Raw genomic sequence first — 25992 nt, forward strand, 5'->3', positions numbered from 1 at the left:
TACTGTGTGCAAATGCAGAATTCAGCAGAAATCCACTTTGGACAATGCCAGTTTACATCCAAATCAATGGGTTGGAGCAGTTCTGGTTTAATGCCTCACCTTGTAAATTGGGTAATCACCATTAAAACTGAAGGAAGAGGCCTTTATATTAAAGAGACAAAAAACTGCTATGTATTCTTACTCCAAGCAGCTGCTTAAAGTAATTCACAATTGCAGGATATGCTTAAACATATGAACTACAGAGTCAACTGGATTAAAATAGACACTTGAAAGTGGGACAAGAACAGAACAAATTGCACTATTACAAGGCTGTTTATCTCTGCATTTAGTTTCTTGCACTAAAAATATATATCAGAGCCAACACAAAAGAGAAAATAAAACTAAAATCAATTAATATAGAGAACTCTGGATAAATAAAGGAAAAATCTATTAACATTTGTTCATTTCATGACTTCAATTTAGAGACTCACATACTAACTTGGCAGATACAGTACATCACAATTCACGGTATCTATTCTGATAGGTCAAAGCAGATTCACATCAAATCAAAAACAGAGCACTTGACCAATTTAGCAGAGTATTCATAGGCTTCACCCACTTAAACAAAAATATCCATACTTTCGATAAGGGTCATATCCAATCTAGCTGTTAGCATACACCTGAAAACATAATCGTTAGCCAAATACCTCAGAAGGAAACCATTTTTAAAACAATGAGATGTAGTTTTAAAAAAATATATGGAATCCAATTAAAACATTGCTACTGAATATTGAAAACTAAAGATAGATAAGGTGGACATGGAGAGGATATGGGATAGAGGGCACAGTCACAAAATAGAAGGATGAGGAGGAAATAGACAGTGGGTAGTGAATCTGTGGAATTCACTAGCACAGATGGCTGTGAAGGCCGATGGGATATATTTAAAGCCGAGGTTGATAGGTTCTTGCATAATAAGGCGTCAGAGATTATAGGGAGAAGGCAGGAGAATGGAGTTGAGAGGGATAATAAATCAGCCATGATCGAATGGTGGAGCAGATTTAGAAAACATAGAAAACCTACAGCACAATACAGGCCCTTCGGCCCACAAAGTTGTGCTGAACATGTCTCTACCTTAGAAATTATTAGGCTTACCATAGCCCTCTATTTTCCTAAGCTCCACGTACCTATCCAAAAGTCTCTTAAAAGACCCTATCATATCCGCCTCCACCACCGTTGCCGGCAGCCCAAATTTGATGGACAGGACAGCCTAATTCTGCTCCTATCACTTATGGTTTTACACAGAACTTTAAGCAATATCAAGGAAATTGTGCCATTACTGAGAAGTGCAGTATCACACTATTTGCAGATACAATCTCAGGAAATTGGGAATGTATAGTAGGATCATGTTACGCTAGTCTGACATTGTAAAATAAGTTTTGCAAAATTCTTGCTGTGACCTCATTAGTACAAGTATGGGTACCAATTAGAGTTAACAGCATTCCTCAAATTGTAGTGCAGTAATATAGGTACACGATACTACTGAGCTGGTCTTATAAATTAACCCTGTGTATTGTGGGGTGTTCAAAGGAAATGTGCATGAAACAGAGGCCTGGTCCAGAAGAGGTCTGTGCAAGAGAGACTACAGGGATTGGAGCAGAGGCATAACAAAGCTAACAGAGCTAACTCTTCAGCTATCAGAGTTTCAGCAACATGTTGGGGATTGGTGAAAAGGACGAGGAGGTGGTGGTGAGATCTGTATCTCCCTCAGGGTCAAACAGCATTGGATAATTTGGGTATGAACAACCAGGTCAAGAAGCAAGACCGTTGACTGGGAAAGGTAACATTGGTACTCCCACTTCAACACAAAGGGCCAATCTGGTTTCATTATGAAGTTTTAAAGTATCCTGAATGTTAATGAACATCAAGCGGTGGATAACAGGCAAGGTCTCACAGGAGGAGATAAGTGTGTGACTGTGTGTTAGCTGTTGGGGCGGGGGAGGGGAGGCTTACTTTTTTAATAATAATTAGCAGAGCAAAACGCAGAAACATAATAGTTAAATGGTACTTTGGAGCTAGCAGGCAAGATCAAGGAAAATCTTAAAGCATTTTATCAGGATATCAAATACAAGAGGGTAGCCAGAAAGACAGCAGGCCCCATCAAAGTGGCAATTTGTGCATAGAGACAAAAACATTACCTAAAGGAAAACAGAGATTCATCTATTTTCACTATGAACACAGATGTCAGAGAATCCAGGGAGGATCAGAATGGAATTATAGTACGTTATCACTGAAAAGAACAAGGTACAAAATACTAAACACGAGGAAATCTACAGATGCTGGAAATTCAAGCAACACACACAAAAAATGCTGGTGAACGCAGCAGGCCAGGCAGCATCTATAGGAAGAGGTACAGTCGACGCATCAGGCCAAAACCCTTCATCAGGACTAACTGGAAGAAGAGATAATAAGAGATTTGTAAATGGGAGGGGGAGGGGGAAAATCCGAAATTATAGGAAAAGACGGGGGGGGAGGGATGGAGCTAAGAGCCAGAAAGTTGATTGGCAAAAGGGATACAAGGCTGGAGAAGGGAGAAGATCATGGGACGGGAAGCCTAAGGAGAAAGAAAGGGGGAAGGGAGCCCAAAGGATGGAGAGCAGGCAAGGAGTTATAGTGAGAGGGACAGAAGGAGAAAAAAGAGAGAGAGAAAAAAGGGGAAAAAAATAATAAATAATAAATAAATAAGGGATGGGGTATGAAGGGGAGGAGGGGCATTAACGGAAATTAGAGAAGTCAATACTGCATCCGGTGCTCCCAGTGCGGCCTTCTATATATTGGTGAGACCAGAGGCAGGCTAGGAGACCGTTTCACTGAACACCTAGACTCTGTCCGCCAGAGAAAGCAGGATCTCCCAGTGGCCACACATTTTAATTCCATGTCCCATTCCCATTCTGATATGTCTATCCACGGTCTCTTCTACTGTAAAGACGAAGCCACACTCTGGTTGGAGGAACACCACCTTATATTCCGCCTGGGTACCCTTCAATCTGATGGTATGAATATTGACTTCTCAAACTTCCATTAATGCCCCTTCGTACCCCATCCCTTATCTATTTATTTATTTCCCCCCCTTTTTTTTCTCACTCTCTTTTTTCTCCCTCTGTCCCTCTCACTGTAACTCCTTGCCTGCTCTCCATCCTCTGGGCTCCCCTTCCCCCTTCTCTCTCTCCCCAGGCTTCCTGTCCCATGATCCTCTCCCTTCTCCAGCCTTGTATCCTTTTTGCCAATCAACTTTCTAGCTCTTAGCTCCATCCCTCCCCCTCCCGTCTTTTCCTATAATTTCGGATCTCCCCCTCCCACTTACAAATCCCTTATTGTCTCTTCTTTCAGTTAGTCCTGACGGAGGGTCTCGGCCCGAAACGTCAACTGTACCTCTTCCTACAGATGCTGCCTGGCCTGCTGCATTCACCAGCATTTTCTCTGTGTGTTGCAAGGTACAAAATACCTTAACATTGCTAAAGGAAGTTTGCGGATGACATAAAGGTTATGGTGTGGTGGACAGTGCAAAAAGTTGTAGGCTACAGTAGGATATTGATAGGATGAAGAGCTGGGCTGAGAAAATTTTACTCATCACCAATATTGAAATAACTGGGCGATAGTTACTAAGGATGCCTTTTATATGATTTTTGGAATAAAAGTGTCATATTTGCCAATTACTTTATCCAGGGAAGGTTTAGAGATTATAGCAAGTCCTGCTATCTCACTTTCCTTTTGTAGAACATGAAACAGTGCAGCACAGTACAGGTCCTGAGGCCTATAATGTTGTGCCAACCTTATTATTTATTTGTGTAATGTTATATAACACAGAGCAGGTCCTTCCGGCACTTTAAGCCACATCACCCAGCAATTCCCCGATTCAATCCTGGCCTAATCACAGGGTAATTCACAATGACTAATAAACCTACCAACCACTACTTCTTTGGAACATGGGAGGAAACCAGAGCAAACACACCCAGTCATCGGGAGAACATACAAACTCCTTACAAATCCACTGCCTTATCAGGGATAGGCTTCCTCTTGTCCTCACCTACCACCCCATCGGCCTCTTCAACTACCACATCATTCTCCACAACCCTCGCATCTTCAACATTTTCTTTCACCAAACACATCTTTACCTCCTCCCCCCACCCCCCACTCTTTACAGTGATCATTCCCTCTGTGATTCCCTTGTCCATTCGTCCCAATCCACCGATCTCCTTTCTGGCACATATCCCTGCAAGCAACAGGAATGCTACACCTGTCCATTCAGCTTCTCCCTCACCTTCATTCAGGGCCCAAACAGTCCTTCCAGGTGAGGCAACACTTCACCTGTGAATCTGCTGAGGTTGTGTATTGTATCCGGTGTTCCCGAAGCAGCCTCTTCTACATTGGTGGGAACCGACGTAAATTGAGGGACCACTTTATTCGAGCACCTCTGTGCCTTCCACCAAAAGCAGAATTTCCCAGTGTCCAGCCATTTTAATTCCTGATTTCTCCTTCCAGTAATTTTTTCTTCTCCTTCCCTCTTCTTCTATTCCCCATGTTGGCTACTTACCTCTTCTTCTCACCGGCCCATCACCTCCCACAGTGCCCTTCCTTCTTCCCTTGTCCACTCTCCTTTCCTATCAGATTCCTTCCATTCCAGCTCTTAACCTTACCCACCTGACCTCACCTTTCACCTTCTACCTAGTCCTCATTCCCCTCTCCCCACCTTTTTATTCTAGTGTCTTCCCCCTTCCTTTCCAGTCCTGAAGAAGAATTTCAGCCAAAACATCAACTGTTTACTCATTTCCATCGATGCTGCCTGACCTGCTGAATTCCGCCTGTATTTTGAGTGTGTCATGGTAAATTATTTTTTCAGGTAAAGGGATATCAAAGCAAGGTATTCCCTAAAGTCCAATGATAAGGACACTGTTTAAGTTATAGATGCATGTGACCAAGCAGAAATTTGTAATTTACCAGAGACATCAAACTTGAAGATATGGCAAACAGTGAGATTCATACGAACAAAAACTATAGGACACAGACAGACCAGCAGAAAGAACAAATATAGAACAAATTAAATGTAATACAGTGCAGAAAACTGTGAGAGGATGCATTTTGGCAGAAGGAAGCGATATATTTGCAACGAATACAACAAATACAATCTAGCTAACTACCTTCCAATCTGGTATTTTTTCAGTCAAAAGAAAAGTGATGGATTCTGTCATTGATAATGCTATCAAATGGCTCCTACTCAATAATAATTTATTCACCAACACCCAGCTTGGGTTTTGTGTGAACCTCTCCATACTAAATTTCATCAAAGTCAACTGCTAAACATGTATAGATACCAGAAGTATGGTTGATGTTGTAGTGTGTGTTAAAGAAGAGAAGTGGGTTCAGTTACTATTACAAGACAGAAGGTGCACAAAAAGCTGAAAGACCTAACGGTACATGTCACCCAGATCAGATGAACTGCACCCTAGTGTTAGAGATTGTGGTGACATTAGAAATGATCTTTCAAAAATCATTGGAATCTGGCATGGTGCCAGAGGACCTGGAAAATTGCAAATGTTACTTCACTCTAAGAAAGGAGGAAGGCAGCATAAAGAAAATTACAGACCAGTTAGCCTGACCTCAGTGATTGGGAAGATGTTAGAATCAATTGTTAAGGATGAGGTGATGGAGCACTTGGACAAGATAGTACAACATCAGCATGGTTTCCTTCAGGGAAAATCTTGCCTGACGAACCTGTTGGAATTCATTGAGGAGATTACAAGTTGGATAGATAAAGGGGATGCAGTGGATGTTGTATATTTGGACTTTCAGAAGGCCTTTGACAAGGTGCCATACCCGAGGCTGCTTACCAAGTTAAGAGCTCATGGTATTACAGGAAAGCTACTAACATGGTTAGAGCAGTGGCTGATTGATAGGAGGCAGCGAGTGGGAATAAAAGAATCCTTTTCTGGTTGGCTGCCAGTGACTAGTGGTGTTCCACAGGAGTCAGTGTTGGGACCACTTCTTTTAATGCTGTATATCAATGATTTAGATGATGGAATACATGGCTTTATTGCCAAGTCTGCAGATGATGCGAAGATTGGTGGAGGAGCAGGTAGTGTTGAAAAAACAGAATGCAGAAGGACTTGGACAGTTTAGGAGAATGGGCAAGAAAGTGGCAAATGAAATACAATGTCAAAAAATGCTTGGTCATGCACTTTGGTAGTAGAAATAAATGTGCAGACTATTTTCTAAATGGGGAGAAAATCCTAAAGGTTAACTTGCAGGTTGAGTCAGTGGTGAGGAAGACAAATGCCATGTTAGCATTTCAAGAGGTCTAGAATACAAGAGCAAGGATGTGATGCTGAGGCTTTATAAGACACTGGTGAGGCCTCACCTTGTGTATTGTGAACAGTTTTGGGCCCCTGATCTTAAATAAAGATGTCCTTGCATTGGAGAGAGTCCAGAGGATGTTCATAAGGATGATTTCAGGAATAAATGGGTTATCATACAAGGAGCATTTGATGGCTCTGGGTCTGTACTCGCTGGAACTCAGAACCTTTCGAACATTGAATGGCCTAGACAGAGTAGACGTGGAAAGGATGTCTCCTATGGTGGGAGAGTCTAGGACAAGAGGGCACAGCCTCAGAATAGAGGGGCACCCTTTCAAAACAGAGATGTAGAGAAATTTCTTTAGCCAGAGGGTGGTGATTTTGTGGAATTTATTGCCACATGCAGCTGTGGAAGCCAGGTCGTTGGGTGCATTTAAGGCAGACATTGACAGGTTCTTGATTGGACATGGCATCAAAGGTTACGGGGAGAAGGGCAGAAACTGGGGTTGAGGAGGGGATAGAGAAAAAAAGGATCAGCCATGATTGAATGATTTGATGGGCCAGATGGCCTAATTCTGCTCTTGTTTCTTCCCATAATCCCAAAGACATGTAGGGTAGGCAGGTTAGCTGGCCACCAATATCATTCTCAAAGTGTGGGTGAGTGGTAGAATTTGGATGTGGGGAAAATCTAATGAAGTTCATATCAAAGGCTATTTGATGATCAATGCAGTAGGCTGTAAAGTCTATTTCTATACTGCATGTCTGCATGGATCAAAAAGCTGAATTGCAAAGGCAGTCTGAGTGCCAAAGTAACATCAAAGTGCCTCAAAGTATTCCAGCGTTAGAGTTCATTGGTGTGGGCAAGTAAACACAAGATATGAATGCCTTGAAAACTAGCTTCTGCTGCAGCAGCACATTATAAACATGGCAAGGTAAACATAAATTACATACACATAAATTAACATAAATATTTCAACAAAATAAACAGAACAATATTAGCCCAAATTAGGGGTTTTTTCCCCAGGCCAGATGGGAAAAAACCCCTAATTTGGGCTAATATTGTTCTGTTTATTTTGTTGAAATATTTATGTTAATGTTTATGTTGTTGAACATCCATGTGTGGGTCCTCAGGCTCCTGTACCTGCTCCCTGATGGCAGCAATAGGAAGATGGAAATGTCCCAGATAATGCAGGGTCCTTAATGATGGTTTTCACCATCCTGAGATATCTCCTCTTGCTGATGTCCTCAATAGTGGTGGGAGCTGTACCCGTGATAGTAACAGCACCAGGCGAGCCGCTGGTGAGGTCTCAGAGGACTGGAAGTAGTAAATGAGCCTTTGTTCAAGAGGGAATTAGGGATAATTCAGGTATTGATAAGACAGTAAGCCTCGTGTCAGTGGTAGGGAAATAGAGAGATGGAGTTATTGGAAAGGAAATGGAGAGATAGGACCTATACATATTTGAAAAGGCAAGGCTTGTTTAGGGACAGTCAGCAAGACTGTGTGAGGAAGGTCATCCCTTACAAACTTGATTGCATTTCTTTCTGAGATGCCAAAAGGTGCTTGATGAGAGCAAGTTAGCAGACGTTATCTACATGAATTTTAGTGAGATATTTGACAAGTCCCCTCACTGTAGGTTGACTCAGAAGATAAAGATAAATTGCAAGTTTGGATTTGGAGCTGGCTTACCTATAGAAAACAGAGTGCAAGGGTGGAAGGCTGTTATTCTGGCCGAAAGTCCAAGCCTAGTGGTGTTCTGCAAGAACCAGTGCTGGGACCTCCACTGTCCGTCACATACATCAATGATTTGGATAAAAGTGTGGAAGACTGGATTAGCAGATGACAAAGATTAGTGAAGCTGTAGATAGTGTAAAAGACTATCAAAGAATACAGAGGGATATAGATCCATTGCAGATATGGCCAGGAAAGTTTGAAGCCTGTTCTTCAGTTTTTAATCCAGTGCCTGAAGTCATACCAAAGGAAAATGGTTGTGTTGTCAGACATCAGTCATCCCAGCCACAGTACATTACTGCAGGAGTTTTTCAAGATAGTATCCTTGGTCCGACCATCTTCAGCTATTTTATCAATGCCCTTCCCCCACCCCTATCACAAGATTAGAATTAAAATCAAATTTATTATCAACTTACATGACATAAAATGTGTTATTTTACAGCAGTGGTACTGTGTGCAGTCATAAAATTACTATAAATTACAAATATAATTAAATACTGCAAAGTAGTAGTAACAAGCAGTGTTCATGGACCACCCAGGAATCTGATGGTGGGGGGGAAGGAAGCTGTTTCTGAGTTGTTGTATGTGGGTCTTCAAGCTGCTGTGCCTCTTGCCTGAAGGAGATGGAGATAATGAGAGGAGAGCATGTGCCAAACGGTGAGTGTCTCTGGTGAGGGCGCCACCTTCCTGAGGTACCCTTTGTTGATATCCTCAATGGTTGAGTTGGTTGGGCCCATGATGGAGCTGCCTGAGCCAACAACCCACTGCAGCCCAGTCTCTTGTGATCCTGTGCACTGATACCTCCAAACTAGGCTGTGTTGCAATCAGTCCAAATGTTCTTACTGACTTCTGTAGAAAATTTTAAGGACCTTTGGTATCCTCCAATTTTCCTCCAATTCCTAACAAAGTAGAACCACTGGTGTGCCTTCTTTATGATTGCATCAATGTGTTGGGCCCAAGAAAGATACTCTATAGAAGCGAGGTTTTTACTGACGTTTGCACAATGTTCAGTTCTATCTGCGACTCCTCATCAAATGAAGCAGTCTATACCTACAGGAGGCAAAGCCCAAACAACTTTCAGGCATGGGATGATAAGGGGCAAGTAGATTTGAACCATCTACCCTTATATGCAATGCCATTAACCATGCAGTGACCTCCACCATCAGCATTGTTCGGTTGCTATTACCATATACTAGCCACACAAATACCATGGATACCAAAGTATGTCAGACACTGGGGTATCTAAAACAAATGACTCGCCTCCTAACACCCAAATTACTTCTATTACAGGCACAAGTTAAGAATGCAATGAACCTGACTTGTCATCTCAAAGTTCGAAGTAATTTTATTAGTGAAGTACTTATACAATCCTGAGATTTTATTTTTCTTGCAGCCATTTACAGGAAATAAAAATGAAGTACAGTAGAATTTATGAAAACCATACATAAACAGACATTTGAACAACAATGTGCAGAAGACAATAACTGTGTAAATAAATATCTCTCAACCAGTTCTATGCCATCCAGGGAAATGATCAATTAGTAATCCAAGAGACAGAATTAAGGCAAAAGTTTGCATACTTACTGTAAGATGCAGATCAATAATTATTATAATGCTTACAAAAATAGTATGTATTTTTTATTACTTCTGATATTTGATTGGGGTGAAGGATTAAATTTATTTTTTTTAAATTAGGTCAAATAAACATGAACTTTTTTCAGGACTTTCATACAATTCCTTGATTCTAGTTTCAGATCTACACAATACAGAATTCTAGTGCAATAGAAATGGGAATTTGGAGACTCTTTCGAAGTGTTTCAGTGTATGACACAAAACTACACAAAATCATCTCAAACAAAACAAAGTCTGAACTCTTGCATTGTAGAGAATAACATGTACTCACAACTTTTTTTTAAGATGCACCATTAAAAAACATCTGTCTGTATACTTTACAACTTCACCTGTCAATTGCTCAGCCCCAGACAATTAGAAAACAAGCAATTCCAGAGAGTTGTGAACACAACCAACTCCACCATGCAAACCAGACTTCCCTCCATCAATTCTACCTATACTTTCTGCTACTTCAGAAAAGCAGACATCCCACCTCTCCCGGAACTTCCGGGAGTCTCCCGCATCTTCTGGGAGTCTCCCGCATATTAATAGTGGCTCCCTGATGCCCACAAATTATATACAATATCACGGAAATCAATTTTTTTGAGAGAGAGCGCGAGAGCGACCATGAGAGACAGCACGCACGCGAGAGTGAGCAAGCGAGAAAGTGAGAGACAGTGAGCGAGAGCACACAAGCGAGAGAGGGAGAGAGAGCAAGCGAGAGAGCTTGAGAGCGCGCGAGCGGCCACGAGTGAGAGAGACAGAGAGACAGAGAGACAGAGAGCGCACGCGCACACCATGGCAGAGTGTTCCAAAAATATATATAAAACATACGTCACCCCAGACTACACTAAAGTATACCCCTGCCTAATAGGGGTCAAAAATAATGACAGTGTTGCTCACTGCACTGTTTGCAACAGTGACTTTTCTATTGTCCATGGTGGGTTAAGACTGTAAAAGACATGTTGAGGTGAGTTTAACAGGTGTCATTCGTTCATTAGCATAGATAACGTTATTTAAACTAGCTGGCCAGCTGCTAAGGAGCTACTCTACCACAGACATCCCACCTCTCCCGGAAGTCTCCCGCAAATTGATGGTGCTACCTCCCTGAAATAAGTTTTTGCAGGGTGGGATGTCTGGAAAAGCAACCAATATAATCAAGGACCTCTCCCATCCTGATTAATATTTCTCCCCTCCATTAGGCAGAAAATAAAAAAGCTTGACAGCACATACAGTACTATCAAACTCAGGAACAGCTTCTGCCCCACAATTATCAAAGTCGTAAAGAGACTATTCATATGCTAAAAAAAATGAACTTTCAATCTCTCAGTCATGGTCCTTGCATTTTATTTGCCTACCTGTACTGTACTTTCTCTAACTGCAGTACTATATTCTGCATTTTTTTTCTTTTTACTATTTCAGTGCAATTATGTATGGCATGATCTGTCTGACATGCAAAAGCTTTTCACTGTATCTCAATATATGCTACAGTAATACACCAACGCCAATTACAATTTCACACCTACATTAATGTTAATGTTTTTATCCTACAAAACCTGCCCCACGATATTTGACATACTAGAGCATGATATGCTACAAGAGTGTTGTGATTATTTAATCGAACAGCAGGTGCAAAAATACTCTCTGATCCTCTGTGTGCCTGAATCATGGAAAGCTATTGCAAAAAGGGTGGCCATTTACAAATAAACACGCATCTTAGGCAGCATCTATATAGAGGAAAATGAACAGTCAATGTTTCAATGCCGCCTGTCTCACCAAGTTCCTCCAGGATTTTGTGTGTGTTAATCCAAATTTCCAGCATCTGCAATCTCTCTTCTGTGGCCATTTACAAAGTTGCAGCTGATAAACTTCAGCACAGGAATTCAATTAACACCATTTTCATGTTCTTCCCCTATAAATCTTTTTTTTTCAAATCAAGTATTTATTCTTTTTTTTACTCAGTAGTAGAATGTAGAATCTGCTAGCATCATTTTCTCTGGAATATATTCAAGATCACAGTATCTTGCTAAATAAGCAAAACAGTCCATTCTCTGCACATATTTAAGCTTCCCAATACCTAATATAATTCTAGCCTCTTCTGCATACTATCCAAGGCCTAAAAAAGTGTCCAGAACTGAACATCACGTTACAGCTGAGACTTAATAATACTTTGTAAGGATTTATCAAAACCAAGCAGAAAACTAAAAATTCAGGTCAGGCAGCATCTGGGAAAAAAGAAACCATCAGTTTTCAGTACTTCAGTTCTGTGATCCTTCATCAAATTCCTTCCTAGTTCCAACAAAGGCTCCACTTGCTGTGCCGCCATGCTACACCAGAAATGTTTGCCTTTTTTGAAAGATGGCTTCCAAGATGGAGGAAGTAGACCACCTTTCCCAAGGCTCACAATGAAACTTTTGTTGTCAGATTACACTGCAGCACAGCAGGCTTCCAAACAGAGTCCTGATAAGCCATTAGGTAGCAATGCAATCTCTAGACTGCACTTCATTCATCAAATTAAACACAGCTTTCTCCTTCACTCAGAGCAGGGGTTTCCAACCTGGAGTCCACGGACTTCTCCGTTAATGGTAGGGGGTCCACAGCATAAAAAAGGTTGGGAACCCTTAACTTACAGCTTCCTTACATTAATGATGAACATGGATGAGTTGTGATTTGTCTTGAGAAGTCACTTTGTCTACAGTACTGTCTTATTAGCATTGTCCCCAAGTTACAGATCCTTCTCAGCCTTTATTAACTGTTGTCATGTTTAGTATTGTAAACTAATCACAGACATCAAGCATCATCATGCAAGAGGAAAACCTTCCATTTAAACAGTAAGATCATGATCTTACACCATCTTCCTTTTGTTAAATGTGCACAGGAAAATCAGCAGCATTTGTTGTGGCAGCAGTACCGTGCAAGACACAAAAATTACTATAAATTACAATTAAGAGAAAAACTAAGGAGTTAGTGTTTGTGGACATCTGATTGCAGAAGGGTAGAAGCTGTTTCTAAAAAAACGTTGAGTGTGAGTCCTTTAAACTCCTGTACCTCCTTCCTGACGGTAGTAATGAGAAGAGGGCATACGCTGGGAGATGAGGATTCTCAATGGTAGATACTACCTTCCTGAGGTTTCCCTTATTGAAGACCTCTTTGCCCAAACCACACATCCTCCCAGTCCCCAAAGCATTTCCCTCCAACCCTCCCTCCCTTCTGGAGTGTTCCAAACCGCCCCCCGCCCAACTGTGACTGCAAGTCAGGTTAAGAGACAGCTGGAGAGACTACATCGAGGCACGGCTGCTGGACCAGATGGTACCAGCCCCAGGGTACCGAAGGCCTGTGTGAGCCAGCAGTCTGGTATTTTGCAGCACCTTTACAATCCAAGTCTGAGTCAAGAAAACACACCAGTGCTATGGAAGACTTCCTTCTTGGTTCCTGTACCCAAAAAGGTGACTCCATCTGAACTTAATTTCTACAGACCAATTGTCCTCACATCTCATGTGATGAAGGTGTTGGAGAGGCTGGCCCTGACTTTCTTTGGGCCGCAGATGAGATCTTCATTGGACTCTCCACAGTTTGCCTACCAACCTCATGTGGGAGTGGATGATACTATTGTCTACCTGCTGCAGGGAGCTCTCTCACACCTGGATGATGCTGGTGGCACTGTGAGAATCATATTTTTTGATTTCTCTAGAGCCTTCTGAGTGAGGAGCTGCCAAGGATGGGTGTAGACAAATCTACTATCTCCTGTATTACTGACTACCTGATAGATAGACCCCAGTTTGTCCGGCTGGGTAGTTCTCTGTCTGAGACATGCTTCCACATGCTCTGTCAATTGACAGATTCTGAACCAGCCTGCCAGTAAGCCATCAGCAAGTTCCAGACCCAATGGCTTCAAGAACCATCCATGTTAAACTAGTCACAAGAACACTGATCAAACCTTCTCTAGGTAGCCACCAACCACAATAAAACTCTCCTCCACCACCACCATCACCTCTCCTACAGCTCAGAGAGCCTCTCAGTATAGAATTTAACAGTTATCTGAGCTTGCTGGACCAGTTAGCTTAGAGAAAGCTGGAAGCCCAACTTCAGATCAGTCTTGGATGTTGCTGTTAAACATCAAATTAGCTCAGCCACTCCTAATTCAGAGCAGTCACCTGGGTGTGATCTGGAAGGCTTCCATTTTCTTTGGTACATAAAAACCACAAAATTAATTGGCAACGCGAGTAAGTCTGCTGAAGCTGGAAATCCAAAGCCACACAAACACAAAATGCTGGGGGAACTCAGCAGGTCAGGCAACATCTAAGGAAAAGAGTAAACAGTCAAAGATTCAAGCGGAGACCCTCCTTACCTGCAGCATCTATGGAAAAGAGTACACAGTGGGTGTTTTAGGCTGAGACCCTTCTTCAGCCTGACCTGCTGAGTTCCTCCAGCATTTTGTGTGAGAAACCTAATTAGCAGCTGAATTGTATTTACTTCCAGCAGAATTGTGCCACCAAAATACCAATTCAAAGCCAAGAGTAAAATGTGTGTGAAAATTCAAGATGAGAATAATGATTCCATCACACACACTCAATTGCATCAAAATTTAGTATACTTTACCAGATCTACCACAATTTTTAAAACTACAGATTTCCTGACACAAATGCAAGTGCAAGCAACAAATGATGGATTTCTACAATCATTAAATGAATGAACTGAGATTACTCAACTTGGTGCAAAAATGTTAGATGATAACAGCTCTGTAAGGGCAAAGACTATGAACCTGCCTAAAAAACTCCCAACACCTACCACAATGATGTGAGAGAAAGTCAAAGTTTGAACTGTTATGTCTGTATATTGGAACTGTAGGGATTCACAAAATAACCTTGCATCCAAAGAACTAGTGGTAATTCCTATCATAACCTGAATTATCTCAGTATCTTTCTCACTTAACCTCAACCTAATCATCAGGCTGCCCACCCTCTCAACCTGTAATAATTAGAAACACAACACCTGTTTTGTTTTCTTTCATGATGTCACACATGACCATTGACTCAGCTGCAATCAGACTTCAAGAAAAATAATTAAACTTTGATTCTAATTCTACGCTATAAAATGTTAGGAGTAAGCTAAAGTGAAACCAACGCAAACTAACACAAATCATTGAGTTTCATCCCTAAATCCTGCCCATAATTAACTTTAGGTATGCCATTCTCTTGTAATTTCTATGTCAGTAGCTGCCACAGTTATAATGCTAATCTCCATATACCCAAAATTGAAGGAATAGAGAAATGGTACAGTCGACATTTCGGGCCGAGACCCTCCGTCAGTCCTGACGAAGGGTCTTGGCCCGAAACATCGACTGTACCTCTTCCTAGAGATGCTGCCTGGCCTGCTGCGTTCACCAGCAACTTTGATGTGTGTTGCTTGAATTTCCAGCATCTGCAGATTTCCTCGTGTTTGAGGAATAGAGAAATATCTTTTTAACTGACAACTTGGAAAACTATCACAATTCTACATTTATTACACCATTTCAATTTAAAAGCAATCAATTCACACACATGCATATTAGGTTCTTGAATGGATCTCTTGTACAATACTGTTTACTTGAACATGTTTTTGGTAGCTTTTGCACTTTATTCTGCATTGTTATTGTTTATTCTTATTCTAGCTCAATGCACTCCATTGATCTACATAAACAGTATGCAAAACAAGCTTTTGACTGCATCTTGGTACATGTGATAAAAAAACAATACTAATACTAATATAATTAAAATATCAGAGACAATTCCCTTTCAATTTATAAATCTATTTTTCCACAAGATTATGATTAATTGCCATGTCTACTTGCCTGGATTGTGACAAGTGAGCTGCCTAAGGCAGCATTAACAGGTAGTGATAGCAAGATTTCTTCACTAAAATGAAAGTAGCTTTGTTCTGCTTTTATGTTTGGATTTTTCCAGCTACTTTCATTATTTGATTTTTGGAGGTTACTGAACTCAGATTCATAACTCACCAATTCAGGATATGAATTCTTAATCACAACTGAAAATTAAATAACTACAGATGCCGAAACTCTGAAGTAAAACCAGAAAGTATTGGAAACACAGTCAGGTCCTAACGAAGGGTCTCGGCCTGAAACGTCGACTGTACCTCTTCCTAGAGATGCTGCCTGGCCTGCTGCGTTCACCAGCAACTTTGATGTGTGTTGCTTGAATTTCCAGCATCTGCAGAATTCCTGTTGTTTGCACTGAAGTAATACATTCATGAATGGAACAGGGCAATGCACAACTGCGGAAAGCCACAGTGGAAAGACAAGATAATGTGTGAAAATACTACATACAAATTGGAGGGTATGGAGGATGAGGAGAAGAATTGGATTACCTTCATTACAGTGCCATAAGCTGCTGCAAGATTTCAGTAATTATCCAGGCCAAAGACTCAGCTCTAAGTATTGAAATGAGTTCTACAAGGGGTGATTGATAAAGTAGGAGTCAATTTTAGAAAACCTAGCATATTTATTTTTCAACATAGTCCCTCCTACACTTACACATTTAGTCCAGCAGTCATGTAGCATATGGATCTTGGACCTCCAGAAAGTTCAACTCTTGAGTGCATAATCACTTAGAGTTGAACTGCACATGCATGTAATGAGAGCTGTATAACTCATCTCCTTCTACCTTAGGCCATGAACTATCAATCACCCAGCTGTGGACACTTTCTGGAGGTCCAAGATCTATATGCTCCACGACCACTGGACTAAGTGTGTAAATGTAGGAGGGGACTATGTTGAAAAATGAATGTGCTAGGTTTTCTAAGATTGACTCCTTCTACCTTAGGCCATGAACTTATCAATCACCCCTCATAAGACTGGCAAGTCATAATTTTGGCATTGGAGAGGGGAGAAACGAGTTTAAGAGCTTTGGAAAGGAATGAAATGCTAGAAAGGAACAACAGTGTGCCAAGATAGACAGTCAAAGAGTCAGGCTAACAGGCCCTTTGGCCCATCTAGTCCACGGCAGACTATTAATCTGTCTCATCCCATTGACCCACTCCAGGGCCACAGACCTCCAAACCCCTCCCATTCATGTATCTGTCCAAATCTTTGGAATCAAATTCTGAATCCACCACTTCCATTGACCCCCTTCTGAGTGAAGGAATTCCCCCCCCCCATCCAAGCTTTGACAGCATTCCTCACTGTTTACTACACCCCTAGTCTTGGTGTCATTCACGAATTTGCTGATCCAGTTTATCATCCAGATCATTGATATAGATGACAAACAACAAAGGAGCCAGCACCTTTCCCTGCAGCACTCCACTAGTCACAGGCCCCCAGTCAGGAGGCAACTATCTACTTCCACTCTCTGGCTTCGCCTGTAAAGCTAATGCCTAATCAAATTTACAACCTCATCCTGAATGCCAAGTAACTGAACATTCCTCACCAACCTCCCATGCGGCATCTTGCCCATGTCGACAACACCCACTGCCTTCCCTTCATTAATTTTCCTGGTAACCTCCTTAAAATATGCTATAAAATTGGTTAGACACAACCTATCATGCCCAATTCCAAGCTGACTAGCTCTAATCAGTCCTCGATGAAGCGTCTCACCCCGAAACATTAAATCTTTTCCATAGATGCTGCCTGACCTGCTGAGTTCCTCCATGATTGTGTGTGTATTGCTTGGATTTCCAGCATTTGCAGACTTTCTTCTGTTCCTAATCAGTCCCTGTCCATCCAAATACAGTACTTATACTATCTGGTCTCTTAGAATACTTTCCAATAACTTACCCACTAATGATGCTCGGCTCACCGGTCTATAATTTCCCGGTTTATTTTTAGATCCTTTCTTAAATAATGGAGTAACATTAAGTATCCTCCAATCCTCCAGCACCTCACCTGTTGTTAAAGGATATTTTAAGCATCTCTGCTAGGGCTCCTGCAAATTCTGTACTAGCCTCCCAGAAGGTCGGAGGGAAATCCATCAGGCCCTGGGGATTTATCCACCCTAATTTGCCTCAAGATAGCAAACACCTCCTCCTCTGTAATCTGTATAGGGTCCATGGACTCACTGGTGTTTTGCCTCAATTTCTATAGAATCTGCCTACGCCTCCCTAGTAAAACAAATGAAAAAAAATAATTTAAGTTCTCCTAAATCCACTTAGGATCAAGTGTTGTTATTTTTGAGGGGGAAAAGATGTAATGATGGCAGAACTCAAGAGGAAAGCTACAGATGCTGAGAAAATAAAACCATATCAGATGCAAATCTGAATAGCCAGACATTCAAAAGAAATAGGATCAGAGAGGCTTCACACATAAGTTCCAAACACCAATAAATTGCACCAACTGCAGTAGGGCAGCAGTAGAGTTTAACTGAGGGACTTTCATATGCAAAAAAGAACATGTTACTTGGAAGTAAGGGGGGGGGGGGATAAAATCAGATTAATGGGAATGCTCTAAAGATAAACAAAGCCTTGATGGACCAAGTAACAATCAACACCCCAAGTCAGGAGGCTGTGAAATCAAGCCTCATTCAAGAACCAGATGTTTCATTAAACTATAGTACTTTGCCCTCTTAGGTGGATGTAGCAATACACAAGCAAGAGCAATTGCGATCTACAAATGTAACATCGCTAAAATATATTTGCCTACTCATTGCCCAACTATTTTACAAAATCTTGTGTATAGAAAGGTCACTACATTTCATTGGCCTTGATGCAATGAGATGCACTGAGGTCATCTGGTATTCTGTTAGCAGAATCTCTTCCAAAATTAACATTGACATGCAGTTTCAGTGCAGATGTACAGGGGTTAGTTCATGTCAAACAACGTGTCATCATTAAAATTAAAAAAACACAAATATTTTGACTTCCACACCTTAATTTCTGAATGCATATCTCCACTCCACAAATGCAAATTCACAAAATAAATGCTATATAGTTTTTTTCCCAAAGAATTCCAGTGATTTATGGAAAAATCAAACTACTCTGCTAAATCGATGATGGCAAATCCCTGTGGTCTGAATGTTCTTTAGTTAAGTATTAATAGCAAACTGCAAAACATTATGAGCAATAGTGTTGGTCTATAACTCGTACTCATGTTTATTTCCTTCTGTATATCACAACAGCATTTTTCCCCAGTTTGTAGGCAAAACGCCTTCAGTATGCATCTTTTAATGTAACACTGAGCCTTCTTAATTCCATCTTATTCCTTGGACATTTTGAGGAGTAAGCCATCTGGTTCAAATATCCTCTATATAATACATTCCTGGAGATCAGTCATAACACACACCACTAATTGCCACTGACCCCAAATATCTACATCATTTGTTATGTTTGAACTCAAGCCTACTTCAGCCATTTCCCAGCTCTCACTCCTTTAGATTATTCCTATCTTTAATTGTTAGTGTTCCGTCTGCATCATTCATTTACCGTGGCTATAAATCCAATGGCACAAATATTTGTTTATATCCTTAAATATTTTATATTGCTATTTTAGTTCTATTTTCAACTAGATTATCACCAGACTTTTTACTACAGCTGTAAATTTTGCATTAATATTCCATATGTTTACTTGGCTAATATGAATTAATTAATACATCAACATTAACAGCTTGTCATCATTTTCAAAACAAATGATTAACTTATTAAGCCAGAATTACCCCATAATGTCAATTTGCTTGCACATACCACTGAGCTTCAAAGGTACTGCAGATTTAGTTTGGAATAATCTAACAGCTTCAATGTGCAGAAGGTAGGTTAAGTGAAAGGAGCCTTCAGTAACACAATCGTATTATTAAGGAAAGGGCAGAAGCAGGTGAAACTTTAACTGCCAAGAAAGTCACTGCCCCTGCCCTATGCAGCACTGTCATATTTCCAAATATTTTTGAATGTCTGAAATATTCAAATTCCTCCAAAACTACTATTAAGCTTAATAACTTTCAGCAATTTTTTAAACTCAATTTTGAATATAACTTGCACCTGAACAGCAATTCTGCTCCAATGAAATGACATACATCCCTCTACAAATTCCCCATTTTAAATAAACCAATCCATGAACACACAGGAAAAATCAGGTTGGTGTTGGATTGCAAGAGAGGGAATTTGTTCAATGCCAATGAGATGGTTTTTTTAGAGCAGCTTGTGCTTCAGCCTACTAGGGGAAAGGCTACCCTAGGTTGGGTGTTATGTGATAACCCAGATCTTATTAGGGAGCTTAATGTAAAGGAAGCCTTAGGGGAACAGTGATCATAATATGATTCAATTCATACTGCAATTTGAGAGGGAGAAGCATAAGTCACATATATCAGTATATCAATGTAATAAAGAAAATCACAGAGGCAATAGAGAGGAGCTTGCCCAGGTGGATTGGAGGAGGATACTGGTGGGGATGATGGCAGAGCAGAGATGGCTGAAGTTTTTTGGAATAGTTCACAAGGCACAGGATAGATATATTCCACAGAGGAAGAAGTTCTCAAATGGCAAGGGTAGGAAACTGTGGCTGACAAAGGAAGTCAAGGACTGCATAAGAGCCAAGAAAAGGGCATATAATGTCACAAAAGTGAGTGGGAAATTGGATGATTGGAAGCTTTTAAAATCCAACACAAGGCAACTAAAAAAAAACCATAAAAAGGAAAAAGATGAAATACGAGGGCAAACCAGCCAATAATATAAAGCAGCATGCCAAAAGTACTTTCAGTTATAAAAGAGTAAAAGGGAAAGTGAGAGTTGATAGTGGACCATGGAAAATGACGCTGGTGAGGCAGTAATGTAGAACAAAGAAATGGCAGAAGAACTTAATGGATACTTTGCATCAGTCTTCACTGTGGAGGTCACTAACAGTATGCCAGAGGTCCATAAATGTCAGGGAGCAGGAGTGCCATTGCTATTACAAAGGAAAAGTGCTAGGCAAACTGAAAGGTCTTAAGGTGGGTAAGTCACCTGGACCAGATGGACTACATCCCAGAGTCCTGAGAGAGGTTGCTAAAGAGCTAACTGATACATTGGTCGTGATCTTTCAAGAATCAGTTGATGTTGGCTTGGTCCCAGAGGACTGAAAGTTACAAATGTCACTGCACTCTTTATGAAGGGGGGGGGGGAGGCAAAAGAAAGGAAATTATAGGTGAGCTAGCTTAACCTCCGTGGTTGGGAAAGTGTTGGAGTTGATTATTGAGGAAGAGGTTTCGGAGTACTTGGAGACTAATGACAAGTCAAAGTCAGCATGGTTTCTGTAAAGGGAAACCTTGCCTGACAAACCCATTAGTGTTCTCTAAGGAAGAAACTAACAAGATGGACAAAGGAGAGGCAGTGATGTCATTTACTTGAATCTTCAGAAGGCATTTGATAAGGTGCCACACAAGAGGTTGCTTAACAAGATAAAATCCTATGGTGTTGCAGGAAAGAAACTGGCATGGATAGAGGAATGGCTGACAGGCAGGAGGCAGTGAGTAGAAATAAAGGAGACCTTTTCTGGTTAGCTGGCAGTGACTAGTGGTGCTCCTTAGGGGTTAGTATTGGGACTGCTACTTTTAACATTGTTTGTCAATGATTTAGATAATGGAAATGATGGCTTTGTGGCAAAGTTTGCAGATGATATGAAGATAGGTGGAGTGGCAGGTAGTGCTGAGGAAGCAATGCAGAAGTTAGAATAGGCAAAAACATGGTAGATGGAATACAGTGTTGGGAAATATATGATAATGCATTTTGGTATAAGGAACAATAGTGAGGACTATTATCCAAATGGGGAGAAGGTTCAAATATCGGAGGTGCAGAATCCTTATGCAAGACTCCCAGAAGGTTAATTTACAGGTTGATTCTGTGGTAAAGGTGGTAAATGCAATGTTGGCATTTAAATCAAGGGGAATAGAATATAAAAGCAAGGAGATAATGTTGAGCCTTTACAAGACACTAGTCAGGCCGCACTTGGAGTACTGTCAACAGTTTTGGGCCCCATATCTCAGAAAGAATGTGTTGTCATTGGAGAAAGTCCAGAAGGGGTTCATGAGGATGATTCCGGGAATGAAGGGGTTAATATATGAAGACTACTTGGCAGCTTTGGGCTCATACTCACTGGAATTTAGAAGAATGCAGGGGATCTCATTGAAACCTACCGAATGTTGAAAGGACTAGATAAGGTGGATGTGGAGAGAAAGTTTCCTATGTGTGGGGTATCCAGAACTAGAGGGCACAGCCTCAAAATTGAGGGGTGACCTTTTAGAACCAAGGTAAGGAGAATTTTTTTTAAGCCAGGGAGTATTGAATCAGTGGATTGCTCTGCCACAGACTGCGGTGGAGGCCAAGGCCATGGGCCTTTATAAAGCAGAAGTTGATAGTTTCCTGAAAGGATATGGCAAGAAGGCAGGTGTATGGGGTTGAATGGGAATCCACGATCTGCCATGATGGAATGGTGGAGCACACTCGATGGGCTAAATGGCCTAAGTCTTTTCCTTTGTCTTATGGTCTAACACTTTGATCATTCATTATGTACCATACCATATGACATGGAGGAGCATGGTCTTTCCATGATCATGATTGTTCTTGGCAAATTTTTCTCAAGAAATATCTTTGTAGAGTTTGCCATTGTCTTTTTCTGGGCACTGTATTTATGAGATAGATGACCCCAGCCATGATCAATACACTTCAGAGATTCTCTGCCTGGCATTAGTGGTCAACATAACCAAGACTTCTGATATGCACCTGCTGCTCTCACGACCATCAGCACCTGCTCCCATGGCTTCACGTGACCGTGATCGAGTGGGGAGGGGTGGGGAGGGGGCATTAAGCAGGTGCTACACTTTACTCAAAGGTAACCTGCAGGCTAGTGGAGAGAAGGAGCACCTTACATCTCCTTTAGTATAGATAGTTGCACCCACCCCACCCAACATAGAAGTTATACACAGTGAATTCCAGTTAATTGGGCCATCAGTTAACCGGGACAGTGGCTTATTTGGGACAACTCTTAAAGAACAAAAACTAATTGACAAAATAGGTGGGATTCCTTTTGTCTATTTGGGACACTGTTGCCGAACAGTTTCTAGCATCAGATACATGCATTTGTGTAGCTGTTAGACACGGCACCGTGTTTACAGCAGTTTTAAATAGTGTCATTTATGTGTGCTTTTGTTCAAAAAGGAAGGGTTTTTGTCAGCAATTTTGATGACCAATAAGACATAAAAAAGCTCAAAACTGTTTTGCTCACTGCGGTTTCAAGCATTCAGGCTTGGAAATGCCAGAAATGGCTGGGCGTGAAAATTAAATGATCTGAATACTTCAAGTTAGGAACTATAAAGAATTTGAAGGTATTGACAATCATCTCTTAATATTACAATGAAAATTTGGAAGATACAATCGTTGAAAACATTGTATGTAGGCAGTCAATTATCTACACAAGGTGTCTATGCTGATTTTGTTCATTTACAGTCAATCAAAAGAATGTGTGTTCTGAATGAATTCCTCCATCAATAATTATTTATAACTAATAGTTTTACCATCCTGTGGCAGCATTGGTAGCTTGCTCTGTATTCCATTTTGTTCTGTATTTCATTTAAATACATATTCTGTTAATCAATTAAATGTTAGTTTGTCTTTTTAAAATTTTTTTTTAACTACTTCCATGAAATTTCAGCTAATTGGGACAGCCACTTAACTGAAGCAAAATGTACTGGCCTCAATATGTCCCAATTAACTGCAATTCACTATATATTTTTATTGCAATTTAAAGCTTATTTTTTGCAATGCACTGTAATTTTGCTGCAAAGCAACACCTCTCATGACACATGTCAAGTGATATTAAACCTGATTCTAAATAGTTGGGAATACCCAAAGTTGGGAACTTTGAACTTCCACTGAATTGCAGTGGAATTCCATAACTGGAGGAACTGCAAAAAGAAAAACAACTGTGATTGCATACAGAAATCCCAAAGATGTTGACAATTGTGCAAGGATAGTTTGCCAATTTCAATGTCAATTCTCTACAAAATAATTTTAAATATGATATAAAATTCTTATAATTGCCACCTGATAACTAACATATAACCAGAAAAGTTGCACCAATAATAGCAGAAGGTCTGCATGCCATCAGCAAGCCAAAGACTTTTACTTTCTGACTCCTAAATATTGTCCTAACTCCAGCCCTGCGGATGTCTTGGTTAAATCCAGCTGACTATTCCAATAAACTTCTGGAGACCTACCCCAGCCATCCTCCACAAAATGAAGGCGGCTAATGTGTGTGTACTTTTCCTATCACCCTGTCTTAGTTGACATATTGGCTCTCTGTTAAACATCTACCCGATTTTGAAATACTCTTTCTTGATTTCAAATCTTCCATGCTCCTCACAGTAGCTATCTCTATCCCTTTTAATGCTTATGTTCCTTTAGCTCTGGCCTATTCCTCATCCAATATTTTAGCTGTTTCATTTGACCTTTTCCTCCCAGAATGCAGTGACTAAGCCCACTCCAAATTTCACACCATCTCTCTACCTCTCTTTCCTCCTCAAGACATTCATTAACCAAGCACTCAGCAGGCCAGGCAGCATCTCTAGGAAGAGGTGCAGTCGACGTTTCGGGCTGAGACCCTTCGTCAGGACTAACTGAAGAAAGAGTGAGTAAGGGATTTGAAAGTTGGGGGGGGGGGAGGGGGAGATCCAAAATGATAGGATAAGGTGTTGTTCCTCCAACCTGAGTGTGGCTTCATCTTTACAGTAGAGGAGGCTGTGGATAGACATGTCAGAATGGGAATGGGATGTGGAATTAAAATGTGTGGCCACTGGGAGATCCTGTTTTCTCTGGCGGACAGAGTGTAGGTGTTCAGCAAAACGATCTCCCAGTCTGCGTCGGGTCTCGCCAATATATAAAAGGCCACATCGGGAGCACCGGACGCAGTATATCACCCCAGCCGATTCACAGGTGAAGTGTTGCCTCACCTGGAAGGACTGTTTGAGGCCCTGAATGGTGGTAAGGGAGGAAATGTGAGGGCACCTTATATTCCGTCTGAGTAGCCTCCAACCTGATGGCATGAACATCGACTTCCCTAACTTCCGCTAGGCCCCACCCCCCCCTCGTACCCCATCTGTTACTTATTTTTATGTACACATTCTTTCTCTCACTCTGCTTTTTCTCCCTCTGTCCCTCTGACTCTACCCCTTGCCCATCCTCTGGGTTCCCCCCCCTTTGTCTTTCTCCCCGGATCTCTTGTCCCATGATCCTCTCATAACCCCTTTGCCAATCACCTGTCCAGCTCTTGGCTCCATCCCTCCCCCTCCTGTCTTCTCCTATCATTTTGGATCTCCCCCTCCCCCTCCAACTTTCAAATCCCTTACTCACTCTTCCTTCAGTTAGTCCTGACGAAGGGTCTCGGTCTGAAACGTCGACTGTACCTCTTCCTACAGATGCTGCCTGGCCTGTTGTGTTCACCAGCAACTTTGATGTGTGTTGCTTGAATTTCCAGCATCTGCAGAATTCCTGTTGTTTTCATTGGAACATACCACTGGTTGTAAACATGTTTTCTCTGTTTCATTTAGCAGCTGAGGCCTCAACGCATTCTGCACAATTTCACAGCACCACTGGGATCATGATTCATGTGGGTATGCTATATTGTGAGGCAATAAAAATCTAATGTTGATCTTGTCATCAGATCAAAGCAATAAATGATATTTTGATAGCTACATTTAACAGAAACAAACAGTGTGAATACCCATTTAAAACTAGTCAAGGCTCTATATATAGACATGAACATTCAAATGACCTGAAGCATGGAAATGCCGTCCATCAAATGTAATTTGTACTGGTGGACTGACAAAGTGTTGTTTGCAGTTTACTTTTCAGGTCAAGGAGAAAAGTCAGAGTTTTGTTGGGTGGCCAGGGTTGTATATGCACTTTGATAATAAATTTTACTTTGAACTTTGAGAGTTTATTTGGGTGTGGTTATTCAGTTTTTGCATGATTCAAATTCCCACAAACATCTCATGCCACTGTAAAGTGCAAAAGGAAGGCAGGTCTCTCAGTCCAATAATTTGTTTCTTAACTTCTTAAATTATGGAATTTTACACTGCAGTGCAGCTGAATCAGCTATGCTTTAATGACATCACAATGATGTCTTTATTCTCCACAGCTGGTTGAGCAGGAAATACCAGCAGTTACAAGTTACTACAGAGAGGCTTGTAGTGAATTGGGTGTTACCTGTTAGGGTAACTTTATCATGGTTTGTGTCGGGCTTCTTTAAGTTACTGACATCATTCTCTTCTAGGCAAATGAAAAGAGTGAAAAGGCTTTGGGGTGTCACCACCCTCTAATCTATCACAGTGTCTGAATGGTTGGTCCAGTAGAGTTTCTTGTTTGATGGTGGAGAACAGG

The 25992-nt window shown here is 41.1% G+C and overlaps 1 protein-coding gene across 2 annotated transcripts in view; it reads right to left on the minus strand.

The window, feature by feature from the left end:
* Positions 1-25992, minus strand: part of nebl (nebulette) — a 304548-nt gene that overhangs the window by 216524 nt on the left and 62032 nt on the right. The gene's annotated exons all lie outside the window — the stretch shown is intronic.

The sequence above is a fragment of the Mobula birostris genome, chromosome 3 (genome assembly GCF_030028105.1).
Source record: "Mobula birostris isolate sMobBir1 chromosome 3, sMobBir1.hap1, whole genome shotgun sequence".
Lineage (NCBI taxonomy): Eukaryota > Metazoa > Chordata > Chondrichthyes > Myliobatiformes > Myliobatidae > Mobula > Mobula birostris.